This window comes from Magallana gigas, chromosome 4 (genome assembly GCF_963853765.1).
Source record: "Magallana gigas chromosome 4, xbMagGiga1.1, whole genome shotgun sequence".
In the NCBI taxonomy this organism is placed as follows: Eukaryota; Metazoa; Mollusca; class Bivalvia; order Ostreida; family Ostreidae; genus Magallana; species Magallana gigas.
In genome coordinates, this window is record NC_088856.1 from 22,134,308 (window position 1) to 22,148,865 (window position 14,558).

General features: G+C 29.1%; 1 long non-coding RNA gene across 1 annotated transcript; it reads right to left on the reverse strand.

Moving 5' to 3' along the window:
* Positions 1-2,530: 2,530 nt before the first annotated feature.
* Positions 2,531-3,418, reverse strand: LOC136274874 (uncharacterized). Its single transcript, XR_010713304.1, has 3 exons — positions 3,280-3,418; positions 2,787-2,851; positions 2,531-2,646 (listed from the first exon to the last, which is right to left on the reverse strand). It is a non-coding gene; the product is annotated as an uncharacterized lncRNA (long non-coding RNA).
* Between the last annotated feature and the right edge of the window lie 11,140 nt (positions 3,419-14,558).

The following is a 14,558-nucleotide window of genomic DNA, read 5'->3' on the forward strand; positions in this document are numbered from 1 at the left end:
AAGAATATATCTAAAGTGTTTGGCGAATTAAAGAACCAACATACAATTTCATTTCACAAGTTGACATACTTTAAAATGCAGATTCTAATCTTTTCCATTAATGTTTCCTTTTACCACATGGAGTAGTAGACATTTCTTAATTTTTTAATTGTCCCTTTATCCCATTGAAATTTGCAATAGAAGCCATGGATATTTGTAAATCTTTTCATAGATAATTCATCAATATGTGGATGTTCAGAGTAGATTAAATCGAAGAACAAAAGAAAAATATAACAAAAGTGAGCTTTGCAAAGAATTCAAATACAAACATTTATGTATCCTTACCTATTTTTGGATTTGTTATGTTCTGCAGTGCGATTGTGGTGAGTTTCGATTCGCTCCTTTTTTGGTCTAGTTAAAAAAAGGATTTCTGTTAAGAAACTGTAAGCTATTGTTATTGCATAAGGAAACTACATTTTGTTAATAAGGCAGATTCTGAAACGTGCTACTACACCACATGCTTGTAATACAGTATTTTTTTTTCTTTCATATCGTTTCAGCCTCTTAAAATATATGTTCTCTTCATGAACGAAGGGAAAATACAGAACCGATCAGAACCAACCTAACAGAAAGTAAACCCCAACTACACCTTGGGTTTACTTTCTGGGTTTACTCTGGGTTTACTTTGGGTTTACTAGAGTGGACCCAGAGTAAACCCAAAGTAATCCCAGAGTGGACACAGAGAGTAAACCCAGTCAGAAGTATACCCCTGAAAGCAGACGCTAACTGTGTATTCGGAATATACAAAGGGAAACTAGGAATTACAGGCAGTAGGATGGTAAGATAAAATACTAGTCTGCTTCACACTTCAGTGCATACAGATGACCTTAAAAGCAATTTCAAAGTAAACCCAAAGTAAACCCCGAGTAAACCCAAAGTAAACCCCGAGTGGACCCAAATTTTCAAAAAGTAAACCAAGAGTAAACCCCAAGTAAACCCAAAAAGTAAATCCGGGGTTTAGTTGGGGTTTACTCTGGTTTTAGGTTGGGTCTGATCGGTACTGTAGATGATGGAAGCATAAAAACAAAGTATCACAATTTAGAATTTTTTTGCTTTCAAAAATTATTTCAAAACATTTTGTTGGAATGAACAAAACAAAGAATTACATTTCAGACTTAATATATGCATAACGAGTTTTATACTACAACTTAAAACTTTTTACAATCAGTACATGTACAATGCACATTCAGACTTATAAAATATGACACAGTATATTGTTCACTGCAATCTACTGTTTAACGTCATATCGTTGACATTTATCAACGATAAACGTTGACATCCTTTATCAAATACTGACCTCGACTGCTTTAAAACCATATTTTATTTATTGGCTGTTGACAAAAAATTGCGCAAAAGCATTCAATAAAAAATGCACAAAGTTTATTTGACTGGTTTAGACAGCTGAATGTGTTCTTCCCGATGTCCGAGGTAATGTGTCGAACTGTACAGTGTCAAAAAGTTTCACTAATTGATGTATAGAAAACAACCCCAAAAACTACATGCTGATTACGATATGACAGTATCAACAAATTAATAAAAACCTTAAGCTTACATTTACATGCATACATGAAAACTGAACATGCATACTAATTATTTATTTGATATAGTTTCGAGGTTGTAAACATGTACATTTATAAATGTGAAGTATATATTTTTAAAACGTTTACCAACAAAGTGGTTATTTACTCGTTTGAAAATAATTACCCTTGTTACGCATTAAGCTTAAGACAGCATTGAACACCCTTGCGCGATTGTATTGTAATCAAAACTTTAGTCTTGTACAGCACGCATCCGCGTATTAAATACCAACCGGCAAGCGAAATGTTTCACTATAGAAAACTCGGCCTGAACCTCAAACGTAAATAACCACTTTGACAGTACTTGATTTAAAATAAAACTAGTGAAGTAAATCCGGATGTATTTCAAAATTGCTTTTAAATCAAAACTTAATTCAGTGTGTTTGTACATTAATAATGTTTTCGATGATACTAAAGTTTAAATTGCAGTAATATATTTTTTTTAAAGTCTAAGATGAATAGTTTAAGCTTTGAATAAATGTTGGTAAGTTCATTTCTTCATTAACTTAAAGTTAATGGTTGAAAGGATATTCTTCTATACATTCAAAGTTCAACCTAGATTTGAATATCTGATGTCATTTGAATTTGAAATCATATTTAAGCGTTGATTTTAACATGTTAAGTTTTAATTAGCGATTTAAAAAATGGATTTTACAAAAATGTTATCAACTAAGCAAATTACATATATGATATCCCGAATAACTTTGAAAGAACATCATGTGTTCTTCGTGCTCCTTAATAAATAAAAGTTAGCTTTGTGTCTAGTTTGAATAGTCATGCAGTTTGGCAGGTATTTAGGCATTCTTAAACTGAAATGGGTAAATCAATTAGCGACAATTTTCTTTTATAAAATTTTATGCCCTATTTTATATTCTAAAAATATGATAATTAATAGTTATAGATTTACCTGTTACACAGCCGTAAATGTGATGACATGTCAAACATTCACACGTTAAGCTACACAAGATTCCATAAAATGGTAAAGTGCATGGATAACTACAATTGACTCCGATATATCCACTAGGGCATTCTACAAAAATTTTAAAAAAGTAAATGATAAACTACATGTAGCATTATTTTGCTTATGGGAATTATTATAATGTTTACCTTCGTATTAGCATTTCATAATATTGACATTAAGAAACTATGATTCTGTGCAAATAAACAAACCTTTACAGAAGTTTTTCTCTTTGAAAAAATTAACACAACAGGCATCTTCGCTGCTTTTTAAATGTCTGTAAAACCAATGCATAATGTATCTTACGAGCCAAGAAAACGCTTAAACTATAAAAGAAATAATGCGCAGATTTATGAACATGATACTAACATTGTAAATAATACTTAAAACGTTATAACAAAATAATGTTATACAATCAAATACTCATTATTTCTCATCAGAAGATTCATTAACTATCTATAAAAATTAGGATCAGTTCTTACCTAGCTCTTTTGATAAACAATAGAAAAATAAGTTAATAAACGATTTTCATTTTTTTATATATAAATAGAGCTAATAAAATTTTGCTAGAGAATCTTTTTGACAGGAATAATGCAACTTATACTGCAATATGATCTATGAATCAGGAACAAAATCAAATAGATCTAAAATTATAGATTGTCACATTAGATAAAACGGATATTTTTAAGTTTATTACATACTTACCCAGTAGAGCAACTATTCACAACACTTGTCCAGAAAGAATAAAATGTACAAGAAAGGAGAAAAGCATTGGTAAATGTCTTATTCGTTTTGCCAAACATGGAAACCAATTCAAAACTATGCATTAAAGTTTCCTCCGAATCGTTCGGATATTTAAAACTGATATGCGGATATGCAAATTTTGCAAGTACAGTACGCAGTATAATGCACGTATGCACTCAAAATACGATTGACTTTATGTACACAATTTTTTTTTATTCATATTGTTCAATTTTCCACATATCTATTAATCCTAATGTATGTTCTATCCTTAAAGAGGTAACTGGTAAGTAGTAATCAAGGGGGGGGGGGGGGGGGGCTTTTTTCTCGTAAAGGACATGTCTCTTTCTAAAGTTTACGTATAGAAAATGGAATTTAAATGCATCCCAACACCTTTTTGGGAGCGTGTATAAACTTATGGAAACGACACAACGTGTCTGGGTAACGCCCTGGCGATCCATATAACCTTATCAAATTAATCTCTTATCTTGAATGGTACATTAATTTTATCAATCATGTTCTACTTATAAATGCATTTACTCAATCCCCCTCAAATCCTATTTACTAACACTTTCAGATCTGTAAACGGCTTTTTTCAATCTTACATTACCAATAGAATATACTGAATATATTTTCTGAAAAAAAATATTGCGAAAAGGTCAACCCACTAACATAAATTCATGTCTATTTAAAATGATCAATGCACGATCATGGACATAAGCTTTTCTCATATATCTGATACATGCTTGTTGTTACATAAAAACTTCGATATAATAATTTCCTTCATTTGATAATATGAAGGATCGTCGCTCAAATTGAAATATATCTAGGAAACGTTCATAATTCCTTTTTTTAAACTTTAATGCTAAAACATAAACGATTTGTTATCATTTAAAGATCACATCTTGCTATTTGTCAAAATCAAGGTCGACTTTGTGTTGCGTACGTGCAGTTTTTGGCTACCCTGTGTACATGTAGACCGTTATTTGTTTCAATATAATAAGTTGCTACAGACCATATTGTTTTGGTCAGTTGACCAGTTGCTACATAAAGATATATTGTTTAGTCTCGGGTCGCGCTCGTTTATCCTTGTACCAGTGAACGTGGTTTGGTGATGTCAACGGAGGCGTAAATATAATTTGTGAATTCGTTGTATTCAAGCCTTAATCTCCAGTCTGGCAAGTGAAATTTAACTGCAATAGACGCAGTGATTAGAAATTCAGTGAGAGCAAATGCATTTAACTCAGTCTATTTATATCAACAAGATAATCAACGTGTTAAAATTGTTTATGAGAATTGCATTGTAGCCAGGTGCACATGGCTTGCGTTTAAGCGTACTAGTAAATACTTGTAAGTATTTGTTTAAAACATATTTTAATGAGTGTTCTTGTTATGTCACATATTCGTTAATTTTATTACATGTACTATGTCCTGGTATCGGGCGACATAACACTTCCTCCAGGGCTTCCCTGGCACCATGGGGCAGCTATTTTGGTTTGTTGCTCTCGAAGCCATGTAATTATAAATAATATATTTGTCTTATGTCAATGGATGTGTTTTTGCTTTGCCATATTACACGGTATTATTAATTCCAGCTATAACTGTATGCTTAATTGGTAATTTGTCTAAGCTCTAATGCGTTGAACGACAGGCAGGCATTTGTGATTCAATCTTCACCATATTGAACAAGTTTAACAATTAATTAGTTTAAGGTAGCTCCATACTCGTAAAATTCTCTGAGGAAAGTTGAAAAACCGAACTGATTTCGACTTAATAGACTTAAATGTCATCAATTGTTAGAAAAAATATACATGTCATCACACTTTTTGAGATGCCAGATAAACATAAACTAAATTATATTTTAGCATTAGAAAAATGTATTATTTTTTTTTGTTAAAAGTAAAATCTTGTAGGCAGAAATTTGTTTTTCTTGTTTAATTTTAATGTCAATTTTATCAGAAAACTAAAATTACAAAAATATTTTAAAATTAATCTTTGGAATAAGAAAAACTATAGCATTTAGACATACAACTAAGAGAAAAGTCAGAAAAAGAGTTATTTCCCCTTTGCATAGATAAAATATATAAAAATTTGGAAATTTAGTATAAAATTAAGTGCGAAAATATCTTGAACCTACCAATAATTCTAATTACATCCATGTGATTATATTCACATAAAATAAATAAAACTATCTTGCACAATTTTTAAAGAATTCAAAGTTTTACAAAAAAGTGTGACGTCACAGAACACTGGATCTACTTTAATTACTAATTTAACAAAAATCATTATTTTACATGATACAAAAGTGCAAATCCTACACATTTATCCTTTAAAAAAGTACTTGTAACACATCCGTATATATGATTACTTCTATAGTACACATTTATGAATACACATGACACCATAAAAAGGTGGATCGCACGGAATAGTCAACATAATCCCATATTCGGCAGAAAACAATTTTATATAAGGAATGTATTGGTAATGTAACTGTGAGGGTAATAATGATGCTAAAGGTTAACTAAAACATATCTAATTAAATAATGTCACAAAAAGTATCTTTAAAAAATACAACTTACATATTACACCAATCGTTTACGAAATGTATTCACTTCGAAATACTTGAAGAAACATTTTTCAAAGCAAGCTGCTGTCTAAATATCTGTTAAACCAATACAAATTTCACAGATAGTGGCATGTATTTGTATGAAATAATTTAAAATGAATGCAATATGAGAAAAAAGAGCAAATTAGTATCATTAGAAAAAAAACCCAACAAAAACATAAAAACAAAACAACGAAAAAAGCCTGCATTTATTGTTATCGAACACAATTGATCAATTCTATATGTGATTTAACTGATGCAGTTAGTCAATTTTTGCGATTATACAATTATCTTTGCGCAATACAGAGAAAGAAGTGCATCAAATTTGATATATATTACATCTAGTATATGTTTATTATGAACACATTAAAAACTTTAGATCATATTATAGACACACATCTTTCACTACTATAAGATAACATGCTTGAGCGGTAAACATTTCATATGTTATAGGTTACTATATATTTAGTAAATCTGTCAATAGTAAATATTACAATGTGGACACTTTAAGATAATGTATATTAGCCTAACCCTGCTACGAATATAAGATAGCCAAATTAAACCTAAATGATACCCTTGGATCATTTTCTGTTACTTGCTTCAAAATGTACATGGATTTTTCAATTACAACAAACATGATAGGACTTCTTTCTGAACAGAAATCAGACCAGTTTACACTCAAATTGCTTAGTGTTGATTCTCATAATAATTCAAGCGTATGACGTAAGCCATCTCACATCTTATGTTTTACATAATGCGTTCTAAAAAGCGTTTGGATATCGTTTACATATTTAAAAAAAATATATTTTACATGTTATAAAAGTATTAAATTGTAAAATATAAACCAAACTAAACCCCGAATTTTAATAAATCGACTTGGATAACGATTTAACTTAATTATTAAAGTAAACAAATACTGTAAATATTAGTATTAATATTTGGATAATTTGATTTTGATACAGTGGGTAAAAACAATTTACTAATTTTTTTTTTCTCGTATATGACATAAAAGTATGGTACTTAAAATTACATTTTATGTATGCAATCATGTGAATTAGCCATATCATCTTCCATATGTTTGGATGCAGGATATAGATGTGAACCGCTTACAACCGTGGTAAAATCTTTAAATGATATGTGAATTTTTTTTAATTTTAAAATATGCATGCATTTGAATCACCTCACAGAAAACACTAATATTTATATTGTTAAAAAGTATATGATAAAACAGAAATTCATATAATGTTATCATTAACATTGTCTTAATCTAATTTCAAAACTAGGTAATTACCCCCAAAAAGACTTGATTCAATGATAAAATACAATGTACAATCTCTTAAAAAAATAAAGTTCATTTATTTAATACATTTCTTTATTCATTGTCGTTATCAGTGACATTTGATGTGAAGCGAGAAATGAGTATTGCTCCACAGATCAACATAAGTAGCGCCAGTGTTATCACTCCTCCAGCTGATATGATTATAATGATGACCAAGGAAGAACTCTTTCTTTCTGGTCGTTTTGTTCTGAGTGTTGGTCGATTTTCTGATAAAGATATTAAAAAGTAAAAGTATTCCATTTTTTTAATTTTGTACCAAGTTTCTTTGTTACACTTAAAAGCTCTCAAATGTAATTATTTAGTCGGTATAAACAATTATACATGCATATAAAAATTATTGTTTTGCAATTAATAGCCTGAATTTGTAAATCATTCTGTATTCATTTTGAGTATTCATATAAGTTTATTTATTTTGTAATTTACTTTAGCTAATCCATGAATCTGATTGACTAATTTGGATTGCAAAATTCATAAAATAATGACCGCTGGTTGTCTTACATTGACTCGTTTCTTGATGAACACTATCTGCAGCATCAACATTGATGGCATTACAATCAATACCACCGCGATGCCACATGCGCAGCTTAATTTTGATTTTATGAGTTTACCTAAAGTGAGGATGGTATTACAAGTATCATCTTCGATATTTAAACAATAAAAATAATTATGCAGATTCATGTACATTAATGTTATTTTTCCTGCAGTGATCACTACCTTCAAAGCCTTCATGATTTAAAAAAAAATATTGTTTTAATTTTACATCTTTTTTAAAAGAATGTTGAATAAATCATAAAGAGTAAGTAAAAGTAACCAAATCATTGATAATATATATCAGTTCGTTGTATTAAAGAAGCAGCCAATTCTTATTCCATGTAATATAATGTAATATGTAAATGTAATATGCTATTTACAAATATTCGAGCAGCTGTGAATACCTGCTGTTTGAGTGATTTTGAAGATAATATGTCCACGGAAAAAAATAATCTCAACATCTCTAGTTATGTGTAAAACCTATATTTCATTCAAAAGCTGTGCGAAATATTTTAGAGTCCATTCATTTAAAATAGCCATGTATTTATAATACCGCCTGTATCATCCACGTTCCTGTTCTTCCTGTAATGTGATTAGAACTAATTTTAGAACAGTTTCAGAAATCTCTGGAAATTATATATGGAGCATTAAGGAAAACACCCAAATGATTGTACAATTAGTTTTATTCCTAAACTTAAGTGTTTGTAGATACGTTCATGTCCATACATGTAATACACGCATGTCAGTAAGTTATCTACACAATGTGTTATATGTATCTATGTTCAAGTATATGATAATGCTGAATCCTATATTTACCTTCGATAACGTTTTTTGGCATTACGTTGTTGTGACCTCAACTTTGTGATTTCGTTTTTTTTATACATAAGACAGTAACACAGTCATGAGTATCCATTTCTTTAGATTGATTAACTCGAATGTTTTGTAGAACAATACAACATGTACCTATTGTCTAGACACTCATGCTCATTGATTAAAGTCAACCTTTAGAAAATAAAAAAAGGTTCTTAAAATTGGTTCTTGGTACATTATGTAACTTTAGCGAACAACATTGCTTACAAAATTCATTTAACATTCTGGAGAACATTAAACGAATTTGAATATGAAAGTCACACAAAAGTTTGCTATTTAAAATGTTAAAAAAAACCTTTTAAAACATTTTTATTTTAAAAAAAAGAGTCATTTGTATCTTTATGCATCATACTTTTATTCCCATGTATTTTTGCAGAGGATACAAGGAAGAACGTGTCATGGTCTGTACTAATGTCAAATTAATAGGTTCAATATCTGAATCGAGGTCGATTGTAAAAGAAAACTGCATTTAAAATAATTGAATTGCCAGAATAAAGTTGGGTACGAAACTTTAAAAAGGAAAAATTAGCTTGGTAACGAATGTTTATTGTAGCTAAATACATAAACTAAAAGTTCAAGCCAAATATTTGTGGTGTTCTTAATATCAATCTGGTACCATACATAGAATTCACACACACACACATATATATATATATATATATATATATATATATATATATATATATATATATATATATATATATATATATATATATATATATATATAAATATATATATATATATATATATATATATATATATATATATAAATATATATATATATATATATATATATATATATATATATATATATATATATATATATATATATATATATATATATAATAAAAAATAACAGAAAGCCGATTCAAAACTCTACCGGTTTCATTAAAATCTTCAGGAGTTACAAAACTCCTGAAGATTTTAATGAAACCGGTAGAGTTTTGAATCGGCTCTCTGTTATTTTTTATTATTTAATACTTGTGTGGATTAACTTTACTCATTTTGGATTATATATATATATATATATATATATATATATATATATATATATATATATATATATATATATATATATATATATATATATATATATATATATATATATATATACCGACAGTACAGACTGTACTCAAACCTAATCATGCGTGTATGGTCATTAAAACGCAAGAGACAATGGAAGACAAGTAGTTGCTAATTAGGTAGGGTTTCCAAAAAAATTGGATTTAAATTTCTTCCTTGATTGTTTGTAAAGACGGTAGCTGACAGTTATATATGTTTTTCACTTGTTTACTGGTTCACTTTTCTACCAAGGGATGTGCAAGGAAAAATAGGAAGACAATGTGTCTGTCATATATTTTTCCTGAAAGTAAAAACTTACAGAATAATCTATGCACCAAAACCTATTTTATTTAGATATAAAGTTTCCGTCTCAGTCCATTTCATGAAACGATATTATTGTAACCCATTCTAAAACATCAAAAGGCATTCTTACGCAATATACAAACATAGATGAACATTTTTTTCAAAAAAGATTTTAATTGTAATGTAAGGTTTAAGATGTCCGGCAACCTTTACCTGTGAAACTGGGAGTTGAAATGCATCCAATTTCATGATGACAATATGAACAGTTGCATATTTTACTACATAAAACTCCATATGCAGGGAAAAGACATTTCTGGTAGCAGTTCACTCAAAAGTATCCAACTGTACATTCTACATAATGCAATATTGTTTGTTTTTTAAAACAGTCTGAATATAGACAAAAATGAGGGGGGGGGGGGTATTTAAAACGTAATCAAACATAATTTAATATGCTTTAATTTATTTTATTAAATATTTCAATAAATCCTTACCTTTGCAATAATTTCCATCCCTGTACTGACCGTATAAACACGCTTTGGTTACTTTTTTTTTTAGTTTTTTCCTATTAAGAACATTAAATCAAATTTCAAGCGTATGTTACCTTAATTACGATGAATTTATTCAAATAATATTCTTTTCAAAATATTTTCTGTTTAAATCAATTTGACATCGAAAAAAAGAAGTTACTGTGTAAGGCAATTAGTATCACTATAGCTTGCAATCCAAATTAGGAAGATAAGGACTTTCAATGTATTCATAAAACAATACATCACCGCTGCAAATCAATTTCAAAGTTCTAGTTAATGATTTAAATCATGATATCATAGCCTTTAAAAACAATTCGTCAAAATTCATTTCCTTGGTTATTTATTACATAGGTTTTAAGTTTAAACATACATGCTTAGAGAACAAAAAAGTTTTTGACGTTCCTTTTGCAAATAGTGGTAAATAATGTTAACGTTTTTGCTTTGCTTCAATCATTTACAAGTCACTGTGTTTTAACTTCAAATCAAACTGACTAGTTTCCATTAGGTAAACTTTACCTCAAAGCTACAACTTCAGACCAAATATGAATTTCATGGATAAATTTGACGGTTGTATTCGTAACTCATCTTTACAATACAGAATGGAATGGAATATAAATTTACAAACACCTAATGATTAAAAAAATCACAGAAAAGAGGCGACGTAATTGCAAAAAGAGATTTTTGGGAAGAAGGACGGAGGTCAGGTGATATTTTTGCATGAGGAAGACAAATGTATATTTGTATTTAAAGATGTGCATATTTCCTTTTGCTAATATAACAACAAAAATTACTCTAATAAAATCAACGCTTCCACCAATTGTTCTTATGTATAAATACGAGAAATTTTTAAATCTATAAATACATTTTTTCGAAGGCATTTTCATCAGTACATTTATATCTAAACATTTTTTAAGAACATAAAATACTTCATACTTTTTTTTTCCAAGCATTTATTTTGATTAAACGTTTTCGTTTTTAAGATACAAATGTTCATCATTCACACTACTAAGCATAAACTTTAAAACACTCCTTGATTTGAAGATTGTACAGTCAGTTCGAGATATGTTTAATGGAGCTGGTCATCCTTGAGCGTATGATTATTGTCTTGTGATCTTTAACTTGATACACATGTGTATTTTTCTGTTATATGTAAACACCTCTTTATAATTAAACAAACTAATTTCATCAGAACTGCTTTTTTGTAAAAAGTTTAATTGGCAATATGTACATACTTCCGTACTTATTTATTTCTTGCATAAATCCCAGTGCTTGTTCATTTAACCGTCTGCTGCTACTTCATGTAATACGATATCGATGTTTTTTATTTATTTAAAAAAAATACTTTTTGAACCTGAAAAGATGGTGTTCGTTTTATTTGGAAATTTGAATTTCGTGCCACAATCTCGTCTAAAAGATTTGTTTATGTCATATTTCAACCCCCACGAATTTACTACAAAATTGATTAAAACACTGTTTTGAAACCACTTGAATCTGTTTTCTTGCAAATTATTCAGAGCTTCGTCAATTTAACGGATATTGCCTTGTAATGTATATATGTTCAAACTTGCCGTCATAATGTAGACCGACCTTTAGTGTATGTAATAAATAAAACGGTGAATCCAAACCTACAACCAATATGATGCATTTGAGCTAAAGGATATGTTTCAGCTTGTTAAAAAGGACCAAGAACTTTCGATTGTTTTAGCGATGTTACTTTGGTTAACTTATTATCCGTTAATCAAACTTGTAATCAATCGTTTCTCTGGTACATGTACAACATTGTAATTTCTTCAACAAAATACATGAATGCATATGAGGAAATAATGACAACACACACTAATAAAGTACTCTGAATTTGAAACAAATAAAGCGAACAGGAAAAGAAACCAAAATAGCATATATACATTTTTTGAAAAAATAACAATAAATCATCTGTTTCTTATAATAATTGCTTATCAGTTTATAATTATCATAGAAACAGAAAACAGTAAATCCATTTTTTTCTTCAGGCAAACTATTGTTTGCATTACAATTTAATAAATTCCGATATTCTTATGTGTACATGATAAATACACACTTACGCAAAGATGAAACAAAACCCAGTTATTGATTTACGAGAAGAATTATCAAACTTGGATTTATTCATACACAAGGCATGACCATGCTAGATATGAATGGACATTTATTTATCAGAAAATATTGCAACGTTATATGTAATAATATTCACACATATTTATATAAATTAATGTAAAAAAGTTGATTGTTTAAGCTTTGTTTCTTCAACTACATTGTATCTGCTTTTGGTTTCCGTTGGTTTGATGCTTGCCAATTTGTACCCAAGGTTATTTCCGGTTAAACTTTTTTTCAACAAATTTTTGATAATTGCAAGAGGTGCAGCCTGCCATCTTAATATAAACAATACAAAAAAAAGAAACACCCCCCCCCCGTAATTTATAAAAAAAACACCTACACGAATTTAGTGCCTCGTCCTTACTACCCATGACTACATGTAACACATACATGTAAAGTGAAGTCTAACTCTACAATATATTTATAGGGAATACTTTACTAAACGAATGGTGATATTTAGACTATCGAAGCATAGAAGGAAATTATGATAACACACAATAACAACTTACTCTTGATTGGAAACAAATACAGCAATATATACGGAAGGAAACCAAGATAACGGAAAATATCAAAAATGATTTAAATTAATTTTTGTTTTTTTTTAAATGGCTCATCAATTAATGATAGCAGCAAAGCCAGAATGCTATTTTTTTAACACAATTTATTGTTTGACATCATCTGTAAAATTACATGTAAAATGGTTGCATATTTTATACATTGACATCTGCAAATATGTTTCCTTATATGAAACGTAAAGAATAGCGGACACTTTCAATTTTGTTTTGACTTTTTTCTTGACGTCACAATAATTATACATTTAGCACGCGTTTATCGATGGTCGCTTTGATTATTGTAAACATAAATCTCGGTAATTTTGACAATTCTGAACACTTTTCCTTTTCAAATCTAAATATAAGTAAACAGCAATATGGAAAAGTTTACCGTGTTATGAAATTGGTTACAACGTGATCACATCTTTTGAATATCCCTTAGGTCTTTACAGGATTTGATCACGTGACCAACAAAGTTGAAATCCCGGTGAACTTTTTAAATCGCTGTTTATTTCTTAAATGTATGAGGAATATCCTGATTTTTTTTTCAACCGAAAACACAAAAAATTGTCTACTAAAATTTTGAGACTATACGTCGTTGCTTAACCATTAACATACATGTAGTGTATATATTATATTTATGTTCAATTTCCAAAACATGCCTTGGAAATTTTTTTTTTAATATGAATGCACAACCACTATCAAATTTGATTTTTATTTTTTTTAGAATATTGCATACGATCGAATGATGACTCCAAAAATATACTTGTGCACCGCGTCTTCACATTCAACCTTACACTTCAACTTGTCACTAAAAGCGTTATCCATATATTTCATTCCTTTTTTTCTTGAACTTGATTAATGACCATCTTGATTTCTTTACGTATGATTTGGATCTAGCATTTTTGCATCGAAGTATTACATGCAATTGCGGTTTAATACCTTTTATACAATTATTACAACAACGTAGATTCCAATCGGACTTAAATGTGATAGTGTAATTTGCTTGCTGAGGTTTGTTAGGGTTCAATTATGTTCATATCACTGTTTGTGATTTAACACATTTTACATGTATAATGTATTTCTCCACGTGGACGCTATCGTGATCGTGTAAAAAGTTTTTTCTGTAATCATTAATCCAACAATTGTTCATAGTTTTGTAAAGTTTTGTAAGTTTAAAAAATAGAGGCAACAGTTCTATGGTTAATAGTTTAGAGAATAGTTTACATAATAATTACAAGATGAAAAATTAAGTGATTTTAAAACACTATTGATTGTCTTTTTAAGGCTACTCTAAAAGAGCAATGACAGTTTCAATGCAATGC